The sequence below is a fragment of the Sus scrofa genome, chromosome 3 (assembly GCF_000003025.6).
Source record: "Sus scrofa isolate TJ Tabasco breed Duroc chromosome 3, Sscrofa11.1, whole genome shotgun sequence".
NCBI lineage: Eukaryota > Metazoa > Chordata > Mammalia > Artiodactyla > Suidae > Sus > Sus scrofa.
In genome coordinates this window covers 15,566,775-15,590,106 of record NC_010445.4, presented here as the reverse complement: position 1 = coordinate 15,590,106, position 23,332 = coordinate 15,566,775, and the positions used below count along the sequence as shown (strand labels likewise).

The following is a 23,332-nucleotide window of genomic DNA, read 5'->3' as shown; positions in this document are numbered from 1 at the left end:
TGCCACGACAGCACAGTTCACGGCAATGCCAGATCCTTAACCCACTGAGTGAGGCCAGGGATCGAACCCACAACCTCATGGTTCCTAGTCGGATTCATTTCTGCTGCGCCACAACAGGAACTCCTATATATACATTTAAATATACATCCAATTGGATGTTATGCTAACATATGGCGTGAGATGTGGATTCCGTATTTTCCCTCTAGACAACAACGCTTTTACCCCCATTATTAATCTTCAACTGATGGACAAAAGTTTCTAGGATTTTGCCATCACAAGTTCTTTACAACAATTAACATCGTACCTTTGCCATTTATATATGTATAAGTGCAACTGAGGGGTACTCTGTAGAGGTGGATTTGCTGGGTCCAAGGATATGTACCTTCATCATTTACACCCAGTGTTGCTGGTAAGAGGTATGACACCAGCACAGCCCTTGCTCCTGGGAAATCTCCAGGATAGGTTGAAGAAGGAAGCCAGCAATCTCTTTTGGATTTCCAGCAGCCAGAAGCCCATCCTTGGATCTCAGGGGTTTTTTTCCTAGAGGTGTGCAGGGCGCTGGGTGAGGTGACAGACTGTGGAGCCAGACCCCTGGATGTGCATCCCAGTCCCATCTCCATCTCTTCTTTTTTTAAAAATTGTAACAGATATTTATTTAAAGTAATATATTTGTAGCCAGATCGGTCTGTTGCAGTGTACATTTTGGGTTTAACCAAGTTCGTGAAAATACTTTGACCACGGCTGTATCCGCAGATTTAGACAATACGATTATTTCTTTGCCCATGCTGCTCTCCCTTTTCTTTCCCAAATAACCTCTCTTGGATGTGGTTTAAGGTGGAATTTCTCCTCCTCGTAGTTTGTCCGCTGCTCTTTAGGCAAGATCCGCAGTCTCATAGTCAGGTCCGATGCTCTCTTAATGCAAAACACCCTGTGATTATAAAGGTTCTCAGAAAGTCTTCTTATGGCTTCTTTTATATCATCATCCTCATACACTTTTTAAAATTTTATTTATTATAGCTGATTTACAGTGTTCTGTCGATTTCTGCTGTACAACAAAGTGACCCAACCATATATAGTCATACACACACACACACACACACATATATATACCTTCTTTTTCTCACATTTTCCTCCATCATGCTCCATTATAAGTGGCTAGGTATCCCTGTGTTATAAGCGAGATCTCATTGCTTATCCACTCCAAATGCAATAGTTTGCATCTATTAACCCCAAATTCCCAGTCCATCCCACTCCCTCCTCCCCCTTCTCGGCAACGACAAGTCTGTTCTCCAAGTCCATGACTTTGTTTCTTTTCTGTAGATAAGTTCATTTGTGCCATATTTTGAATTCCACATGTAAATGATATCATATAGTATTTGTCTTTCTCTTTCTGCCTTACTTCACATAGTATGAGAATCTCTAGTTCTATCCATGTTGCTGCAAATGGCATTATTTTGTTCTTTTTTGTGGCTGAGTAGTATTTCATTGTATTTACGTACCACATCTTCTTAATCCATTCATCTATCAATGGACATTTAGGTTGTTTCCATGTCTTGACTCTTGTGAATAGTGCTGAAATCAACATTGGGGTGCAAGTATCTTTTTCATCCTCATATATTGTTATCATCATGCATTAAGCTCAGTTTATTGAACCTGTTACCATTTTTGAATCTCCTCTAGCCACTTGCTTGATGCTGCAACCGTAGACCTGCTCTCCATTCTAACCCAAGACAGACTCGATCACGTCTGGGTAGTGTGACATGGGCAACTTACTGCCCTCTTCTGCCTCAGTGCCCTTATCTATAAAATAGGAGGAATTATCATAACTGCTGTAACTACCATCTATAAAACACCAAGTGTATTAATCCTGTGGTCACTGCTGTATCCCTAGCACCACCTCTGGCACATGGCAGGCTCAGAATAAATCCTATCTATTACCTAATGCTGTTACTTCCTGACCTGCCTTGCCCTTGTCTATCAGCTGTGTAGCAAGAAGCTTCACATTTATACCTGCCTTTTACTCTGTCCTCTGATTCTTTGATTAGTACTTGGCTGAAAATCCTTTTTTTTTTTCTTTTGTACCATTTTGCCTCCTTCCAACATTCCACTTGAGATTCATTTATTCACTTGTCCTGAAAACATTCAGTGCAAGTGTCTGACTGTCTCTTGCTCCTGTGAGCCTTGTGTCACCTCCTGCCGTCCTGCCATGCCTCTCTCGACTCTCCATGGATCTGCGCTCTGACTCCATCCTTAGAGTGCTCCTCCCGCATCCCTCACAGCCTCATCCATCCACCTGCCCCCCCCCCCCCGACACACACACACACATTGTGGCTGTCGTGCCCTGATAGGAAGTCCTTGGGAGCCCGATAAGAGGCCCTGCTCTGATTCCTTCCCTTCTAATCAATGACCTCACTTCATTCGTTCTTTCATTTCTTTACCAAACATTGATTGAGCATCTTCTGTATTCCAGGCACTGTTCCAAGCATTGAGAATATAGCACCGAAAAAGTGATAAACACTCTTTTTCTGGCCAGGGTAGGGACAGCTCCTTATCTCTATCCAGGAATTGTCCATACAGAATGAAGGTCCAGCATGCTTGGTGGAGGGGTAACAAGAAAGCCTGTTTGGCCCTTTGGCACCAGAAAATAATGTAACCCCTATCCCTCTGATAGTCCCTGATTTTATCTCTGGGGAACACTGCCCACTCATTGGCTACTCTACTTTTTCTCACTCTCTAAGCCTCAACTCAGATGTTGTCTAAAATGTCAGACCTTCCCCGACTCCCCAGGGGGAACCTCTCTGAGTGCTGCTTGCATCTGTGTTGAACAAATATGGACCATGGATAAAAATGGTTCTGAAAAAGGGCTTCCATGGGTGGAAGCATGGTCTCTGTTTTACCGGTGTAGTGGTTGGTGGGACCTGTTTTTTGTTTGTTTGTTTGTTTGTTTTTGCTTTTTTTTTTTTTCTTGAAGAATAGCACAGAGGAAGTGTTAATGGAATCCGGGTTCTTATTCACAGAGCTGAAGAATGAACTTCATGAATACACAGGCAGCAAGCAATCCAAAGTCTTTATTATAGGAAAGTAAATAGCTCCCAGCATAGACTCTGAGAGTGGGAGGAAGAGCCCCCGCCCCCATCGTCCTATAGGGGTTTCTATCCCTTAAAGATGGGGATACCAACGTGGGGTCCAGAAAGAAGTGGTTTTCTCCCATTGGCCTTGCCCAGTTACCTATAATCAGTCCTTGTCCAATAGGGCACTTAGAGGTGGAAATGCCCCATAAGTTTTATGGTTTCTTTGCTCTTCTTTTCTTTAGACTGAGAGTTGCCATTCCTCTCATTCCTTTTCTATCAGCTGAGGAGTGGGTTAGAGATTAATGTCCATCTGGATGTAAAACAGATATAATCTCTGTAGTAAACAAAGGCAGTGGGGATGGAACCCTTAAGTCATGGGCGTTAATCAAGGACCATATCAAAGAATATATTGAAGCCCATGTTCCTACACTAACTACCTGAATTATTATTCTGCCTCAGAAGAAGACGCAGACACAGCTCTTCAAATAGTTTAAAACTTAAACTATTTGAAGAGCTGCCTAGTAGAGTTTGGGGCCGGGGAACAAAGTTGGGAAAGCTTTCAGGAAGGTAGACGACAGGTGGAGAATACCCTGGAAACAAGAGCAGTTCAGCAGACAAGACCCAAAGGTCCACTTTGAGCCTTTGTGGCAGCCCCACATCTGATACGGAGGGTTCTGTGTCCCAGAGCCCAGAGGAGATGTTGGCGTCCCACAGGAAGTTCTCAAAGATCCAGAAGATAGTCAGGTAGTCTCAGTGACACTGCTGGCTTGGTGTTCCATGCCAGGGGAGTGGAGCAAAGCTCTGGGCACATCTATCTTTAAGCAGTCAGATTTATGCAGCCATGCTGAAGAGGCCCTGGAAATGGTTTCTTGCTATATTAAAACTGTGGCTTCTGGAAGCCTTTCTCAAACGCAGCAGGCAATGCCATTAGAGGCCTGCCATGCTTTTGAGTCATGCAGAGAAGAGTTTCCAGGGTGTTATTTTAAGAACCTCCCGACCCTTTGCACGACGTCACCCAGCACACCTGAGTCAGTACTATGCTGCCAAGTCCACACGCCCCCTTACCTGCCTTGTCAACATGAGGTTATAGGAACAGGTTCAGAGGAGAGTGGAAACTGTGGGTGCATGTTTCACCTGTAAATTGCATGCTGTGGCCGAGGGTCCTCTGTTAGATGAGTATCTTCCCTCCACTCATGGCCAAAGGAAGGAGAAGGGAAAACAGTGCCCCGGTGGCAACAGGAGGGGGTCTGATGCTTCATTCCTTCCTCTTTAGCTGCTGATGCAGTGACCAGACAGCCTTGCTCCTGGCAGACAGGCTTCTCCATTCCTCACGGGGGCCATGACTTCCTTGTGTTTCTCTCACTCTTATAAATCATGTCTGTTCTTCTCCCTGCTCTCTTCACGGCAACCCTCTCTGGTCTTCAAATAGCTGAAACAACTCCTTTGCTAGATGGAAACACATGCTAGCAGACCACTGTCTAGTTTTTCTCCAGTCAAGACCCACCACTGCCTTGTCTTGGACCTCCCGAGAGTTTGCCTCTAGCCCCAATCCGGAGGTAACAACAGATCCCATGAGTACAAACAACATCCCCTGGGGTGTCCGTCAATTTCAGTCACTAGAATGTTTTAAGATATTAGATAGAAGAACGAACAGTTCTCATCAAAGAGAATCTTTCTTTGGTTATTCAAGTTCTTTGGGGTGTCATGAAAACTGCTTGAGACAGAGGTTGCAAACTGCTGGCCCATGAGCCACATCTGGGCTGCAGCCCTACTTTGCTTGGCGCATACAAGTTAAACAAATTTTTAATTGGTTGCCAACCCTTTAAAATGGGGCAATTTCTTTTTTATGTTTTTAATCAGAGGATCGTTGATACGTTATATTAGTTGCAGGTGTAGAGCACAGTGATTCAATATTTTTATAAATTATTCTCCATTTAAAGTTATTGTAAAATATTGGCTACATTCCCTGTTCTGTACACTATATCCTTGTATCCTACTTACTTTGTACATAGTAGTTTGTATATCTTAATCCTCTACCTCTATCTCGCCCCTCTCCCCCTTCCCTCTTCCCACTGGTAACCACTAGTTTGTTCTCTACCTCTGCGGGAGTCTGCTTCTGTTTTGTTATTTTATCCAGCTGTTTTATAAAATGGGACAATTTCATATAAAAACTTAGATAAACTGTTCTGGAAACGGCAGGCCTGCATGCCCTTATGACAACCTCAGCAAAGCTGAGCATAGCTGCTACCTTTGGGCTGGGCTGCCTTTCTAGTTTCCTTCATCCTTGCCTCCTGGACCATTCTGCGACTCACCCCGTTTCACCCACTTTTGGTACCCATCTGGCCCTCGAGTTGACAGTCGTTGACTCCTCCAAGGCCCGCGTAAGTATCAGTACCACTAAGAATCTAGCACTGTGACTTAGAATGCTTACTTTAAAACGTCTCTCAGCCTAAAGGAATTTGCATTCATTACCAGCAAAATTGTACCATTAGAAATGCAGAGGACATTCTTAAAGCAGAACCAGTAAGATAATGAGAGCAGCTCGGATCTACATATTAAAACGAAGGTTTCTAGGAATCATTGAAATGAGGGCAATATAAATTTAATTTTTATTCTACAAAAAGTAGTGACCTTTTAAAGCAGAAGTAGTTGTAAGGTTTTGCCTATTTGTAGCACTCATAAAGTTACATATGTGACAACAGTAGAATAAAAGATGGGAAGGAAAAATTGGGAAAGTGCTATTTTTAAGTGGTTATACTCTGTGTGAGGTAGCACTGAATTATTTGCTTTTGGATACATATAGTCAAAGTGCTGAAATTCCAAAGCAAAGAAAAATCATGAAGGAAACAGAAAGAAGGAAGTCCTGTATAGAACAAAACAAAAATAAGGCACAGCCATTTAAAAGCAAGGAATTAGAAATACCACCTTTAAATCTTGTCACACACACACACACCCACCCCTGCCACTTGCAGGTGATTTTTTAAAAATTAAATTATAGTTGGTTTACAATGTGGTGTTAGTTTCTGGTGTATAGCAAAGTGATTCATATATATATATTTATTTACTTTTTCAGATTCTTTTCCATTATAGGTTATTGCTTGATGTTGAATATAGCTTCCTGTGCTATACAGTAGGATCTTGTTGTTTATTGGGTTTTATATATATTAGTTTGTATCTGCTAATTCCAAATGCCTAATTTATCCCTCCCCACTTTCCCCTTTGGTAACCATAAATTTGTTCTCTATGTCTGTGAGTCTGTTTGTGTTTTGTAAATAAATTCATCTGCATCATATTTTTTAGATTCCGCATATAAGAGATATCATATTTGTCTTTCTCTGACTTACTTCACTTAGTATGATGATCTCTAGGTCCATCCATCCATGTTACTGCAAAGGGAATAATCTTTCATTCTTTTTAATGGCTGAGTAATATTCCATTGTATATATGTACCACAGCATCTTTTTATCCATTTCTCTGTTGATGGACATTTAAGTTGCTTCCGTGTCTTGGCTATTGTAAATAGTGCTGCAGTGAACATTGGGATGCATGTGCCTTTTTGAATTGCGGATTTCTCTCGAGGTACACCCAGGAGTGGAATTGCTGGATCACATGGTAGTTCAATTTTTAGTTTTTAAAGGAGCCTTCATCGCTTCTCGGCCTTTTGGCTAAGATCAAGTGTAAAGGAGCCTTCATACTGTTTTCCATAGTGGCTGTGAAATTGACAGTATTAACAGCCTGAACCTAGCCAGAATCCAAAGTGGGGCTTGAACCCATGTACCAGGACTCAAACCTGGCCAAAACCCAGACTGGGACTTGAACCCACATGCTGGGACTTGAACCCAGCCTAAACCCAGATTGGGACTTAAACCCCAGGTTTTAAATTAGAATCACTCACCCTGTGTCTGGACTCAGTGAGGTTCAGGTTCTTCATGTCTCCGCACAGAAGGAATTCAGCAAGAGACAAAGTGATGGGCAAGAAAGAGATTTATTAAGATAGGAGGCTTGTGAGAATTCAAGCAGGCAGGCATGGAAGCTCTGCCCCAGGGATCCAGTGGGCTACAGTTTTTTGTGGTTTTTTTTGTCTTTTTTCTATTTCTTGGGCCACTCCCGCGGCATATGGAGGTTCCCAGGCTAGGGGTCTAATCGGAGCTGTAGCTGCCAGCCTACGCCAGAGCCACAGCAACGCGGGATCTGAGCCGCGTCTGCAACCTACACCACAGCTCACGGCAACGCCAGATCATTAACCCACTGAGCAAGGGCAGGGATGGAACCCGCAACCTCATGGTTCCTAGTAGGATTCCTTAACCACTGCGCCACAACGGGAACTCCCTGGGCTACAGTTTTATCATTCAAGAGGAGTGGGGATTGGAAAAGCCCACCTTTTCCTTTCTGGGAGTAGTAGCTCCTCCCTGGTATCCTGTAAACTGTGTATTCAAATCCGCGGAAGAGAGGTCCTCAAACTTTTGCCCTTGGTCTGAATCTGAATGCAGGCCTCATCCCATCCCTCACCCAATGACCTGAGGCAATTCTCAAGGCTCCACTAATGATGGGTTTTTTGAGCAATTTATTTACTTACAGCGATCTCCCAGTGTCCCCTGTTTCCCTCGTTATCTGTGGTCCTTTATTGAGACTTCTAAAAATACCTGTGTCTGCTCCATCCCTATCAGCTGCACCAATTGACATTAACCCACCAACGGTGTAGGAGGGTTCTCTTTTCTCCACACCCTCTCAGGCATTCAGATATTGTTTTATCTGAGTTAGCATACAGAAAGTATGGGATGAAGAAGTCCACATAGATAAATTCAAGAGGATTGTTCTGGTTCTTAAGATGGACAATGGCCTCATAGGTGTTGGGTCTATTATGTTTCATAGCTTCATAAGTAATATACATATATGCATTCTTTTGTAGGCATTAAATATTACATTAAAATTTGGAAGTTATTTAATTTCGTATCTCCCACCAAGACAATGTAATCTGTATCTGGAAAAGCAGTCCTGAGGTGGGGGGGGGGACTTACTTCTACCAGCCACTGCAAAAACAAACCAAAAAAAAAAAAAAACCCAAACCAAAAAACTGTGAAATCCCAGGTTTAGGCTGAGGGCCTCTGGTTACAGATTCATCAGAGATTGTGCTGACATTCATGGCTTTTAAACTAAGTGGACTTGGGGGAGTGAGCGGTGTTGTCTTTTGTGACACTTTAAAAATGTATGTGTATCTGTCCTCTTCTCTCCAGGAGGATTATGAATATCCTTCTCTACACTTTCTAATTTTTCATAGAATCTGAAAATTATATGAGGATATTATCTCTCAGCCAGGTCATTGCTCTAAATCTTCTTGACACCCAGAAAAAGCAATGAGCTGGCTCCTTATTTAAATTAGGTAATCACACTGTCTGCCCCTCAGAAGTGCAAGGAAGACAGGAAGGTGTGGGTTCTTGATGGAATTGACTTAATGAAGGATTTTGGAATAATGGAGTGAGTCCCTTCTGTCTGGACCTTACTTTGGGCACACCTTTGAGATTAATTGGATGAATCACACACATTTGCTTCCTCTCTTAATCACAAGTACAGAGGGAGCCACCTCGTCCCAAATAAAATGCTGTCTTCCTTGGAGCCAGCTCTAGTGTGAAGCCATTGAGTATATTTGCATGTTTATAGGGCCCGAGAGAACCAAACAGTCAAATAAAACCAGGTATCAACAGAACACGTAAGTAATTGTTCTGAGGTCGCTGGTAGGCTTACAAGTAGTCTCCCACATTAAACAAAAGCTAATTCCGGAAATTGTCACTAATGAGTTGCTCCCTTCGGCAAACCCTATGTTTTACCTCGTTGAGTTCAGCCGTCATTCATTCATTCAGGAGGTAATACATGTTCGATATGTGTGAGCACAGGACTGTGCCAGGCTACACAGCTGTAAACCAGCTATTACAGTCAAATACGTCACAGCCAGCAGGATGGCAAGGTTAAGTTCTTAGAACAGAATCATTGGAGTCTTATCTCTTTTATTCCCTCGTAGGACTGTCTCAATCTGTAATACTTTACTGTTTACTGTCCGTGTCCCTGTTTGGTGTCTGCTGTCCCATCGTGGTCTAAGCTCCAGGAAGGCAGGGCCACCTCCGTTTGACCTTCAATGGCATCTTTAGATCCCTGGCCCTCATAGCCACTTGGAAAGAAAGCATCAAACATTGTCTAAAGGGCATGTTCAGAGGATGCTATAGGAACCAAGGGGTGTGACCTAACTCAGCCTGGGAAGTCAAAGATGACTTTTTACAAAAGGAAATGCTACTTGGGCTGAGTCTTCAAGGATGCGTGAGAGTTTCCCAAGGTGGGGATGGGGGTGGGTCAAAGTGAGAAAGAATTTTCAAGGCCAAGGATAGAGCCTGTGTTCCAGGCCATCTATGGAAAAGAAAGCTTCCTCACTAGTTTTTAAAAACCTGCAAGCTAAGATTCCTTTCAGCTCTAACATACCATAATCTTAATCCTAACATGGTAAATATTTCTCTTTCCAAGATTATATTTACATAGCTCATTTTTCAATCACTATGCAGTTATCCTGAACATGACAATACTTTACATAAGAAAATCAGACCGTTCCCAGTAATGCATAATAGGTGTATTAAAGTTACTTTTTCTTCTTTATATTGCCCTTTTTATATTGTAATTTTTATAACTGCAATATTTCAGAGAATCCTTTTAAACTGAAGTTTGAATATCAGTACACAAGACCCGTTTGAGAACCACTATAAAGAAACAGCACTAGAATCCTGAGGGAGGAAGAACTAAGCTATATAACTCAGAAGTTTCTTACAACTATTTCAGCTAATATATTCGATTCCTAACTTTTAGCCCATGATACCGAAAGGAACTTCTTTAAGTATGTATATGTGGCAGGCAGATGCGCTCCATGAAAACACCCTATTGAGAAAGTATATTTTATGCCCATTTTACAGATGAGGAAACTGTCCATCAAAGATGTTAAGTAGCTTGTCCAACGTCAAACAGTAAGGAAGTGATGGAAACAACATTTAAAACTAAGTGTGCTTGTCCCTGAAGCCTGTGATCAATCAGGGTTAAAGGCATAAACTAGTATTTCCACACTGTCGGCTATCCTTGGATCCTGTTCTGCAGGAAATACGTAGTGGTGTTATTTTCTTTGGGTAAATAACTTTGGAATACAAACAGCTTGTTTTACTGCCAAACTTAGCAGAACCTTTAATATGCTCATTCGCGTTCCCATTGTGGCTCAGAGATTAACGAACCCGACTAGTATCCTTGAGGGTGTGGGTTCTATCCCTGGCCCTGCTCAATGGGTTAAGGATCTGGCGTTGACGTGAGCTGTGGTGTAGGTTGCAGATGTGGCTCAGATCCTGAGTTGCTGTATTTGTGGTGTAGGACGGCAGCTACAGCTCTAATTCAACCTCTACCCTAGCTAGGAACCTCCATATGCCACAGGTTTGGCCCTAAATAGACAAAAAAAATATATATATATATATATATATATATATATATATATATATATATATGCTTATGAACATTGTAACTTTCCAAGGTGGAAGAGTCCGTGTATTTACTTTGCAAAAATTTGGGACCACAGAGCACTCGACAAAATCTTTGTCCTCAGAGCCATCTTCTTGATGCTTCTCAGAACTGGGTTCAGGAACTCAAGTGGAGAAATACTGACATAGATAATCAATAGCACTTCCCACACCTCAAGGATCCCTTTTAGTCTGAGTTCAACTCCTAGTAGGTCTTCCTGAACCACTTGTAAGTTTATACCATGTTCTCAGCATGTCTTTGGTTTTCCTGAATATTTGTTCTTCTCTGAATCCAATGCCTTCTCTTTACCCCACTTCACTGGGTCTTTATGGAAAACCACTCTGACTTGGTTCTTTTCCTGCTAAGCTTGTCCTGACCCCCTCAGGCCAATCTGGGCACTGGCCCTTCTGCACTGCCAGCACCTCTTATCACTTGGAATTGTAATAGTCTCTTTACTTCCTGGCAATCCACTGGATGGTACTGCATTTTTGCCTACAGATCTCTAGCATCTAATACAGTGACTGGCATAGAGCAGGCAGTTAACCCATGTTGGATGGATGGATGGATGGGGAATGAGCAAGTGAATGAGGCAACCAGTCTCACTGGTTTGGGGTTGTGTGGGTTAAAGGAACCTAACTAGCTGGTCTGGAGTCAGCTGGAAGAAAGTCTTACCCCAAGGCTTTGAAGTTTTTGCCTTTTCATGTAGGCTGAAAGAAGCCTTTAAAAGACTTTGAGTGGGAAATTTGAATAAGATATTAAAATGGCATTCAAAGGAGATAAATCAGGGCGACCAGTCTGGAGACAAGAGGTCTGTTAAGAAGTGTCTCAGCATCCCAGACAATGGGCCATGATGGGAACCGTAGCCCTCATTGCTTTTGTATAGGATCGGCTTTAGATGGATGATGAGGTGAGAGTTTGAAATATATTTCACTCAAAAGGCAGAAATTATTATGGAGCACTGTAGGGGACACAGAGATGAAAAATACATACTCCTTGCTCTTCAGAACCCCAGAGGGAAAATCAATCCACGATGCACACAAATGATAAACTATTGCAAACTATAAGGACGCTATCTGTCTAGTGGAACCCAAAAAGGTGGAGGAATTAGAGAAACCTTGGCAGTTTCAAATGAGGAAGTCTGGGAATATCTAACAAAGGAAAGAGGACTTGAGAATGGCCTTAAGAGATGAATGGAATTCCTTGGGGCTGGGGCTGGATTGAGCACTTGGTAGTCATCCCAGAGGGCCCCTGCCTGTTGACTCTCAACCAATGTCCTTGGTCTGGGCTGGTTCAGGTTGGCTCTTACCCCTCTGGGGACATGCATTTTCTGCCTGGGGAGGTGAGGTGAGGGGTCTTTGTCCCCCACACCTTTTTTAAGAATTTTAGGTGTAGGGCCAACCATTTCCCATTCTGGTGCCTATAAACAAAAACAAACAAAAAAACCTTGCCATGCCTCAATTCCCCTGGTGAGAAAGCAGCCTTTCATCATCAGAAGCCCTAAAGGGCTGGGCTACTGTTCCCATTTTACAGATGGAGAAATTGAGGTTCATAGATATGAATGTATTTGTTCGATTTCAGTCTTGGATCAGCTTAATATTGAGAAGCCCCGACTTACATCCTTGATTCATACAGCTATGTCATTTCTTTTTTTCCTTTTTTTTTTTTTTTTTTTTTTTGATCTTTTTTTGTCTTTTGAGGGCCTCACCCTCGGCATATGGAGATTCCCAGGCTAGGGGTCGAATTGGAGCTATAGCTGCCAGCCACAGCAACTCCAGATCTGAGCTGCATCTATGACCTACACCACAGCTCACAGCAACGGTGGATCCTTAACCCACTGAGCAAGGCCAGGGATCGAACCCGCAACCTCATGGTTCCTAGTCGGATTCGTTTCTGCTGTACCACGATGGGAACTCCCAGATATGTCATTTCAAAGGGAGCAATTTCATAAGCAGCCTGCCTGACACACTTTGGGAGTCTTTAGCTGGACAAAGATTGCAGGAGACTTTTTTTTTTTTTTTTCTCAGACCTTCTTGAAAACAACTCACCCAGGCAGCACACACAACCGTCTCAGGTATTTAACTGTTGGGGAGGATGGTGGTAGGAGCACATGTCTGTAGATGTTGCAGAGCAGTTGTCTTATTCAATGTGATTCTTACCTTCTCCCTGTTTTCTAGATAAGTCAGAGATTTTGTTTTTTTTTTTTAATTTTATGGCTACACTGGCAGCATATGGAGGTTCCCTAGGCCAGGGATCAAATCAAAGCCACAGCTGCAACCTATGCCACAGCTGTGGCAATGCCGGATCCTTTAACCAACTGTGCAAGGCTGGGGATTGAACCCACTCCTCTGCAGCAACCCGACCACTGCAGTCAGATTCCTAACCTGTTGCACCACAGTGGGAACTCTAGTCAGAGATTCACATTTTACATGTAAGGAACCTGGAGCCAAATGAGGAATCAAAGAGAATCTTCTTGTAACATGTGCCGTCAACCCAAAATGCGTTTGCTCCTAAGTCTGGATTTTTCAGATCCTGGGGTTTCATAAAGGTCCCCAGCTCTCCATCCTGGTCCCAGCCACGCCGTGGGTCATGAGACCATTTCAGAGAAAGCCCCTGGAAAGATGAAACACTGTGCTTCTGCTGCTCTGAGTTCAAGGTCTCTGAATCTCAGGGAGGGACCTTCTAAGTGAGCCCTGTTCTCTCCCTTAGGCTGTGACGTCCCTTATTGCTAGAGGAAGTGTGTTGGATTTTGCCATATTTGCTGGGAATGAGGTGGCAGATGGGAGAGGCCCTCACTGTCTGATAAGGACCCTGGCTGTCCTCACTGCAGGAGGCTGGCCTGGGAAGGAACCTCAGCGGTTCTGAGGTTCCTCTGACTGCTGCGTGTCTGATACCTCTCTTGATTCTGAAACATCCAGAGCATTCTTAAACATCCCCATTTTGCTTCCGCTTTCTCCTCTGTTTGGCCCCAGGGGACCCAGGGCTCTCTTCTGGAAGAGTGCATTTTACCTGTCAGGTCCTGTCTCCTTTCCTGGCCTGAGAATGCTTGGCTGGCTGCCAGATATGTTTGGCCCTCGTGTAGAGACTCCAGACTCTTAGGCTGTCTTCTGCTGCTGTCCTAGGTAACTTTCAGGAGCACAACCCCCTGGGCTGAAACCCACCTGTGACCTTGGCTCAGGTGTCACATCCCTTGTTAAGAAACCAACCCTCTCTTGGCATTGATTTCCATGCAGATTCACCATGGATCCAACCTTGAGATCCGCTGGGCTGGGCGTGGGGGTGGACGGACAGATGAGGAGGAAAAATGCTGTCTCCCTATGGCTTTAATTCTTCCCCAGAACAGGTGGTGTCTATTAGCTGCGAGGCATGTATCGCTGCAGGTGTGCAGTGACCATGGTGGCCCCTATTTCTGGCGGTTGGGAGGCTGGGTCTGCAAAGGGCTTTGTCCCTGGAAATCCCAAGCACGGTCTCCTAAAGGGAGTGACGTGGCCTCAGTGCTCTGCTCCACTCCTTGGTAGGATTGGTGTTTCTTTCTCCTTTCCTTCCTTTTTAAAAATGTTTATTGAAGTCTAGCTGATTTACAAGATGGTGATAATTTCTGTTGCACAACAAAGTGAAGCAGTTATACGTGGACACACATCCATTCTCTTGCAGGCGCTTTGCCCGCACGGATGATCACAGAAGATAGGGAAGGGTTCCCTGTGCTGCACATCAGATCCCCACTGGCCGGTCATTCCATGTACCTCAGTGGTGGTTCTTATTTGTATCTATATCTATATATTTTTAGGGCCATACCCGCAGCATATGGAGGTTCCCAGGCTAGGGGTCGAATCAGAGCTGCAGCTACCAGCCTACACCACAGCCACAGCGACACAGGATCCGAACCGCATCCTCGACCTGCAGCACAGCTCATGGCAACGCCAGATCAGACCCGTAACCCACTGAGCGAGGCCAGGGATCGAACCTGCATCCTCATGGATACTAGTCAGGCGCATTAACAGCTGAGCCATGATGGGAACTCCTCTTCTATACTTTTTTGGTAGCTACTTGACATCTGCCAGGCTTTGTCTGTCTTTCTCGACATAGGGTCTCAGAGCCTTGTGTGATGATTTTGAGAGGAAGACGTGAAAAGGAAGATAGAGACTTCAGAAGCCTAATTGGTTCACCTCTCTTCCAAAGGACGTGCCATCGTGATGGCCTCATTTATTTTCTCCTTTCTAAGGGAGGAAGTATAAGTGTCGCTTCGGGTTAATCCTTGCTGACTCTCTCCTTGCTCTGAGGCGCTTGATCCTCGAAGCGGGTGAGATTTAGTCCTGTAATGGAGTCAAGGCGACAAAGGGAAAACCCAGGTCTTCTTGAAAGCTGTCCTGCAGAGACCCCGGGTCACAGAAACTCTCATCCTATTAGGATTTGGCCTCAAACAGCACACAGGAGTGGTCTTGTACCAGAGTCTTGTGACCAAGGCGCTCTACGTGTACAGAAAAAAATATATATGCTTCTGTAGGAGTTGGAGGCATTTTACACACTTTCCTTTTGGAGCCAGTGAGGCACATTAAAGAATTGCAGGATCGGAGTTCCCGTCGTGGTGCAGTAGTTAACGAATCCGACTAGGAACCATGAGGTTGCAGGTTCGATCCCTGCCCTTGCTCAGCGGGGGTTAAAGATTGGGCGTTGCTGTGAGCTGTGGTGTAGGTTGCAGACACGGCTCGGATCCCACGTTGCTGTGGCCCTGGCGTAGGCTGGCAGCTCAGCTCCGATTAGACCCCTAGCCTGGGAACCTCCATATGCCGCGGGAGTGGCTCAAGAAATGTCAAAAAGACAAAAAAAAAAAAAAAAAAAAAAAAAAAGAATTCCAGGATCCTCGCCTGTTGTCCGCATAGGCGTGTCTCGGCACTTGCTGTCAACCATCTGTAAACCAGACAAGTTGATTCCTGGACCCACCCCCTCCGAGGCCCGTGAGGAGGATCTGATGGGCAGTGAGCGCTGAAAACCTTTTGTTGATGCTGCCCACTGTCCTGCTCTCTCATGAAAAAGGGAAGCCACCCTCTGAATGGGTAACCAGGACCATGCGATGGGATGGGCACTGCTCATCTCTGCCGCTGAAACATTGGTCCCAGGGTGCTCCTCATCCTCGGATCTTTATTTTTATTATTATTAAAGTGCAGTTGATTTACAATGTTGTGCCAATTTCTGCTGTATAGCAGAATGACCCAGTCATATATATATATATACTATATATATACATTATTTATATTATATATATAATGTACATTCTTTTTCTCATATTATTTTCCATCATGATCTATCCCGAGAGACCGGATACAGTTTCCTGTGCTATACAGCAGGACCTCATTGCTTATGCATTCTAAATGGAATAATTTGCATCTACCGACCCCAAACTCCCCGTCCATCCCCCTCCCTACCCAGTCCCCCTTACCAATCACAAGTCCCGAGCCTTGGTTCTTTTGAGCATGCCCACTAGAGGTGCTTTCAGAAGCTGGAAGGCAGGATCCCGAGAGTCTCTGTAGGGCTTAGCCTCGCAAGGCGCAGAGAATTCCCCTAGGTGACGTACTGGAAATGGGAACTGAGAGACACCAGCCATCATGCCCCTCCTGGCAAGCCCTCCATTGCTCCTTCCCCTTCATCCCTTCTCCTCTCCTTCCTCTGGGTGGGAAGCAGCAACCACCAGGGGAGGGGAGCCCTGGGGGGTGGTGCACATCTGGTCGCAGCATCAGCCTTTAATGGGAAATCCGCCTTTGCGCATCGTCTGCAAATGTTTGTGCTGGACGGGGCTCCCAGGCTCCACTTTATAGGTGCTGGATCACCCCAAGCCTTTGCTCCAAGGACTTCTGGCTCAGTTGCACTGTCGGCTCAGCCCATCCAGCCCGTCTGAGCAGAAACTGCTGAGTCTGTGAGACTCCACGTGCGGATTATTTTTACAAGGTGGCGTCCTGGAACCCACACTGCAGAACGCAACGGGGAGCTGCCAGACCCAGAGTGAAGACCATAACGGAGTTACTGGACACCAGATTCCCGGATCCAGAAGATAATCCCCACCCCCAGTCCACCATGTCCCAAGTCAGGCTCCAAGCTTCTCGGATTGCACCCGCACGGCTTCTGTTCTGCCAAATTCTTGGGCTCGCTCTCTCCTGCCAGGGTCAGCAGGAACTCAGTTAATCTGCTGGGCGAGACCTAGCTGAGAAATAGCCAAGACTGGGGAGAAGCAAATCATTTTTAAAAAATCCCCTATCCTGCGTTATAGATGGAAACCTCTCAAGCCACATTTCCGACGTCCAACACACACAGGCACCTACTTTGCGTGGGTGCTTTCTCTATTTTTAAGTCGCCGCAGGTATAACAGTTGCAAGTGCGTTAAAAAGAAAAACAGCTTTTTTGAAACGCTGGAGAACCTGGGCTGCTAGAGCCGGCAGCCCCTCTGATTGTTAAACGGAGAGTGTTTGCCGGGCAAATTCCATCAGGACTTTGCGCCCAGCGGAAAGCCTCCGATTTCACATGAGGGGCCCTGGCTTGGCAGGACCTTCTGGAATCTTGGGCAACGGATGTCTCTGCTGCTCAACTGCTCAAGGCTTTAGACTGGCCCCTTTCAACTCAGGTCGCCTTGCCGAGACGGATAGGAGGCTCACACCCAGAGCTTGCCTCTGACCATAGACTGTGGGGCCAGCACCCCTGAGGTTTCTCTGACCAGGGTCTTCTGTGATCTGGTGAAGCCCCTTCATAAGTGTGTGCAAGACAGAACATCACCACGGCCCCCAGTAGCGCCTGGACTTCTTTCTTACTTCACTAGGGCTGAATATCTTGAAAAAAATTCCTTTTTTATAAATATGAGAGTGAGAGAGAGAGAGAGAGTAAGAAAGCAAGAAAGGGGGTCTACTTTGGCTAAAGGCAGCAAGAAGAATGTGTACAGAGAGCCCGTTCTGATTTAGTGACTCATTCACATCTCCGTACATCATCCTTTTCTTCCAGGCAGAATGTTAATCAGAGGTGAAACTTACTCACAGGGAGAGTCATCTCATTTTTCATCTGTGCACCCACCTGCTGAGAAACACAGGATTTTCTTTCTGCCCAGCACCCAGGGTTCTTCTAATCAGAGCCAGAGAGCTGAGGGCTTTGGTAATCATTATTTTTATTGCTATTAGTATATCACAGTATTCTGGAAATGTCAGGTGCTCCTGCCTCTTGGGGATGGGTGCTCTGCTGAGGGCCCCCAACTCATTGCACAAAGCTAAAGGACGTAGCCCACAACGAGCAGGGATCAGCTGTGTGCTGGGCGTGACCACTTTCGTTGAGGCGAAGGTGAATTCCCAGGGTGAATGGCGTGTCCTCAGATCCATGCCAAGGCTCCCTGGGCCTTTTGAACTGTAAGATACAAGCCAGCCATGATTTCCTGGGCTGCTGTGATTCCGGGCAAATGTGTGGAGTTGACAAGTTTTTTTTATCAAAGCCCAGGGCCTGGTTTTGGTTTCAGCTGAAGACCAAAAATACAGGGTCTGTGCTTCTTTCAGCAATCCCAGGTGACAGAGTCATGGTCCACTGGACCCAGGAAGCACTTTGCAGATCGGCTTGGCCCAGACCCTCATCTTATTGATGGGTTTTGAGGTTCGCTCAAGGTCCCCCAGCAAGACGAATGACCAAGCTGTGACCAGGACCCGATTTTCCTGGCTCCAAGTCTGGTGTTCTTCCCCACGTTGCCCCCCACACCCCACCCCGGCTGGTACCTACCCATCCGTGTATGAGATGGCTCTCAGGTCACATCAGCTAGGTGTTTGGTTTCCAGTTAGGGAAAACTGGGGGGCCCAGGTAACAAAAACCCCATCTTTCTAAGCAGGAAAGGAATATATTGGGAAAGTCTTGGTAGCCTTCCAAATTCATAAGGAAGGTGAAGAAACAGGCCGAGCGAAAAAGGGCAGAAAGCACGGGGAGCTTCAGGGGCCTGGATTACAGAAAATAATTGATGGTATTAGCAGAGGAAGGCAGCCAGAATGAATGAGGCCATTTTTTTTTTCTTCCTATTGTTTTGTTAACTCCACTCAAGAACAAAGGTCCCTGGACAGGGAAATCTACTCAATACTCTGTGATGGCCTCTATGGGCAAGGAATCCGAAAAAGCATGGATATATGTATGTGTATAACTGACTCACTTTGCTGTATACCTGAAGCTAACACAACATTGTAAGTCAACTATATTCTAGTATAACTTAAAAAAAAAAAAAAAGGTCCCCGGAGACTTTGATCTTCAGACCCAGCTCGTTCATTCGTATTTCAGGCTAAATAAACACTATTTGGGATTGTCTAGCTTAAGCATTTGGTGGATTGGATAGCTGGGAGGGAGGGCACAGTTGGTGGTCCAGCTCGAATTACCCGCCTGACCGGTGTGGATGCTGAACAGCCCAAACCAGCAAATGTCCTACATGTAGACATTACTCGTGTTCATCAGTATTTCCTGATGTTGCATTTCAGCAGATAAGGTACCTTTCCCATCCCCTGGGAGTTAGGCATGGCCACGCGACTTGATTTATTAGCTAATGAAACTTGAGCAGAAGCAGTATGAGTTACTTCTGGGATGGAAGCTTCTTTTTTCTTTTTCTTTTTTTTTTTTTTTTGGTCTTTTGTCTTTTGAGGCCCACACCCCCGGCATATGGAGGTTCCCAGGCTAGGGGTCCAATCGGAGCTACACCACAGCCACAGCAACACCAGATCCGAGCCACGTCTGCTACCTACACCACAGCTCACAGCAACGCAGGATCCTTAACCCACCGAGCAAGGCCAGGGATCGAACCCACAACCTCATGGTTCCTAGTCGGATTCATTTCCACTGCACCATAATGGAAACTTGGGATGGAAGCATTTAAGAGCTGGTGTGTGACTTTGCACATTTCCCTCCAACTGAGGCAAACCCCTGGGCCCTCCTGTCCACATGGCAGCTTCATAAGCTAATGGAACCTCTGTCACCCAGAACTCTGAGGGACAGTCATTGACAGTCTTTGGGTTTGTTACAACAGCAGAACCCAGACTCTCCAAACCGTGCTTTCACTTACACAGTGTCCTACAGAGCATCCATATAGAGGGAACTCCACGATATTCAAATGTCCACCATGTAACTTGGGGAAGAAATCTGGCTTGTGACTTGAAGTACCGTAAGTATGATGAAAAGATGGGGTAGCCTGTATTTCTGCTTAATTTCATCCTGTCAATCTGAGGTGCCCAGACCTAGAGGACTGTTATTGCATAGGAAACTAATGTGCCTAGGATGTCAGGCACAAGATGCCTCCATTAGCAACCATCACTTTTTTTTTTTTAAACTAGCGAGTGTTTATATAAAGGAGGGATCAGTAATGTGTTTGTGTAAGAAACATGTGCCTATCCCTACATACATGATTTCATCTCAAGAAACTCAGGTCTGAAAATAAAGTTGGTTGAACACAGTGGGAAACTAAAAATTAAATATCGTCTAGAAAGTGAGGTTACGATTATATAATTCTTAGGTTATATGTCCAGAAATGAAACAGGGAGAGGCATAAAAATACTCAACTAGAAGTTGTTGGCTCCTGGAACAGGCATCCCTAGGGATATATTGGTATAAATATAGATTTGCCCCGAGTCAAAAACCCAGATAATTCATGGCTTCCGGAACTGGTCATGGACACCTGTGACTTGGCATCTTCAGCTCAAGCAGCCTGGGTTGCCCACTTGCAAAAGCCCCTGTCTTTTTTTTTTTTTTTTTTTTTTTTTTGTCTTTTTGCCATTTCTAGGGCCGCTGCCATGGCATGTGTAGGTTCCCAGGCTAGGGGTCAAACTGGAGCTGTAACCGCCGGCCTATGCCAGAGCCACAGCAATGCGGGATCCAAGCCGCGTCTGTGACCTACACCACAGCTCACAGCAATGCTGGATCCTTAACCCACTGAGCAAGGCCAGAGATCGAGCCTGCAACCTCATGGTTCCCAATTGGATTCGTTAACCACTGAGCCATGACGGGAACTCCAGAAGCCCCTGTCTTGATTTCCTTTTAGAGTGCTGAATGGGGAAGGTATTTCTGTGTTTGCCTTATCCTGCTTCTTAAGGGTGAGGTCAAGGTGCCAAGAGCACAGGAGAGAGAGTTTTCAATAAAAGCAGCCTAGTGATGTGTTGTTCAGTGCGTTTCACTGTGTCCTGTAAACTCTATCTGCTCTTCTCCTCAATCTGGGAACTGTGAAACTTAAAGCAAAGTAATTTTTTGTCTTCCATCCTCAGACGAACTTCCCAGGTCACCTTTAGGTTTGGTCTTTCTCCAGGATCCTTTCGATGTTAACTTTTTTGATTTATGTTCTATCTCCTTTTGTCATTGAAAGGAGCTATTCCTGACCCAACTCTATGTTCTGTGATTGCGTCTACATTGGAAGAAAGATAATTCCAAAATAAAGTAACCTGAATTTAAAAAAAGAAAAAGATTATAGGGTGCAAGTGTGGGAGAAGCATCCCAGTTTGCAACATCTGATGCTTAAATGTGTGAGAGAGGGGGGCTAAACATGGGATCATTTGTGCCAGAGGTGGGGGGGCAACGGGAGCCAGTGAGTGAGAGAGTGAAAACAGGGGGATGCAATCTGAGTTCATTGCAGATGTGAAACAAGAAGTCAAGAAAAATCTTGTGTCTGCGGGGGTAACAGAACCAAGTAAAAGTGATTAAGACAATAATTCAAAGCCTAGATCTAAACCCTGCAATAATCCGCCATAGGAAACATTTCTGATTTGAAAGAGTAATTTTTCACTCCATCTTCACGCACATACGCACTCTCACATACACACTTTTTGTGCATCTTTTCTCTCTGGGACAAGATATCATCAGATCTAACACTTCTGAATACAAAATATGGGAGTCAGTCACCTTACAGACTGATAGGAAACAAGCCATGTGTGCTCTGTGCATTACGTGTACACGTTCTCAAGGGGGAATTGAATTGTTTTTACCTTTCAGGGATAGTTACATCTGAAAATTCAGAGTGTTGAATTTTGTGCCTGGCACGTAGTAAAGTGCTTAATATAGGTTGGCAACTCTTGTTATTCATCTCTTGAATTCATCTAATTCTCAGCAAGATCTGGTAAAGTCAGTGTAATTGCTCTTTAGACATGGGGAAACTGAGGCCCAGAATGCCCCAAAATCACACAGTGGAAGAACTGAAATTAGAGTTCGGGTCTTTTTTTCTGACTCCAGACGAGCTCCTTACCGAGCACATTATTCTGCTGATGCTGAAGCCCTGCACGGTGTTCTTCATGGTTGATGCGCAGAGAATCACTGACCTTTACAAGCGAGAAAAAGATTGTGGTCATTCAGACGCCCCCCTCAATTTGTCATTTTGGTTGGCCATGCAAGAGTGTGTGAGTGTGGCTTTACAGAGAGGAAAGTGCGTTGCACTGGGGACCCTGCCAGGAAACACATCAAGACTTCATTTAGCTTTTTTTTTTTTTTTTTTTTTTACACTCATTTCTGTTTAGAAACAAATTGATTAAGCAGTTTGCACAGGGCCTCCCTGGACCATACCTTATGAAGTGGAACAGTCACTTAAATGTTCAATTATCCTAAGCAGTGAAGGTCAGAGGAAGCACACACACAAACCACACCCAGAGCATCACCGCCCCTGCCACAGCCAGCTGGCTGCGTCTGGCCCAGGGTGGAAGCATCAGGCCCTGCCCTCCGGCTCTACCACTGGAACCAGGCCTGACACCTCCTCATCCAGATGCACAAAGGCAGTAAGTAGAGCAGAGCTACGGGCCTCAAAAGTGTGTGTAGCCATTTCTTTCCCCCAAAAGAGCTACTGTGCACCTGTTTGCCACCTGAACAACTCAGCCGTTGTCTGGGCTGCTACCAGGCTCACCTCCTTCCTTTCTGTTTTACTCTGTAAATTAGGGCCCTCACCCTATCTCTGTCTCATTTCCTTCATCATGCTCATGAAAACTTGCATTATTTTGTCTGTTTGCCTGTTTTTTATTTCAGGGTATTTTTAGCTTGTTTCCAGTCTCCCCCGCTCCATTGTCAGCTCTTTGATGCTACATTGCCTCACTCTTGTCACTACTGGGTTCCTAGCACTTAACTCAGTGCGGGGTCTGTAGGTTCTGTTCCATATTGTTTGCTGAATCAAAGTGCTTCAATCCAGCTTTGACTGTCATCCTTATGAGCTGTCTTCTTGACTTCTCACCAAGGTTATTATTATTATTATTATTATTATTTTGGTTTTAATTTTATTGTAGTAAGAAGACTTAACATGAGATCTGCCTGCTTCGCAAATTACAAGCGTACAATACATTAGTGTTGACTCTAGAGCCGCTGTTATACAGAAGATCTCTAGAACTTATTCATTTTGCATAACTGGAACTTTATGCCTATTGATGTTAACCCGACCTTTGCCTGTGCCTGCTGCCCTGGGCTTTGGAACTCCCATGACCTCCTGTATCCCTCCCTGAATTCTGACTCCCATAAACAGTGCCCCACAAAATTCCATGACTCTGGGTCAGTATCTTAGCTCCTTCCAACTGCCTGCTGGCTCCAGGCCCCAGAAATACATTGTTTACATACAAACTGCACTTTCCAAAGCCTGGAAAATGGAAAGTTATGCTTAACTACTGCCAAACTCCACAGCCTAAAGTATTTATATTAATGATGGAGCGAACATGCTGGAGAGACTACACCAAGGACACTGCCCCCAGAAGGGCCATTGAGAGTGTCCATTTCACAGCCTT

The 23,332-nt window shown here is 44.9% G+C and overlaps 1 protein-coding gene and 1 pseudogene across 6 annotated transcripts in view; one reads left to right on the top strand and one right to left on the bottom strand.

Moving 5' to 3' along the window:
* The window catches only part of CALN1 (calneuron 1), a 472,970-nt gene that overhangs the window by 363,804 nt on the left and 85,834 nt on the right, over nt 1-23,332 (top strand). The window lies entirely within an intron of this gene.
* LOC110260068 lies at nt 79-21,870 on the bottom strand (annotated as a pseudogene).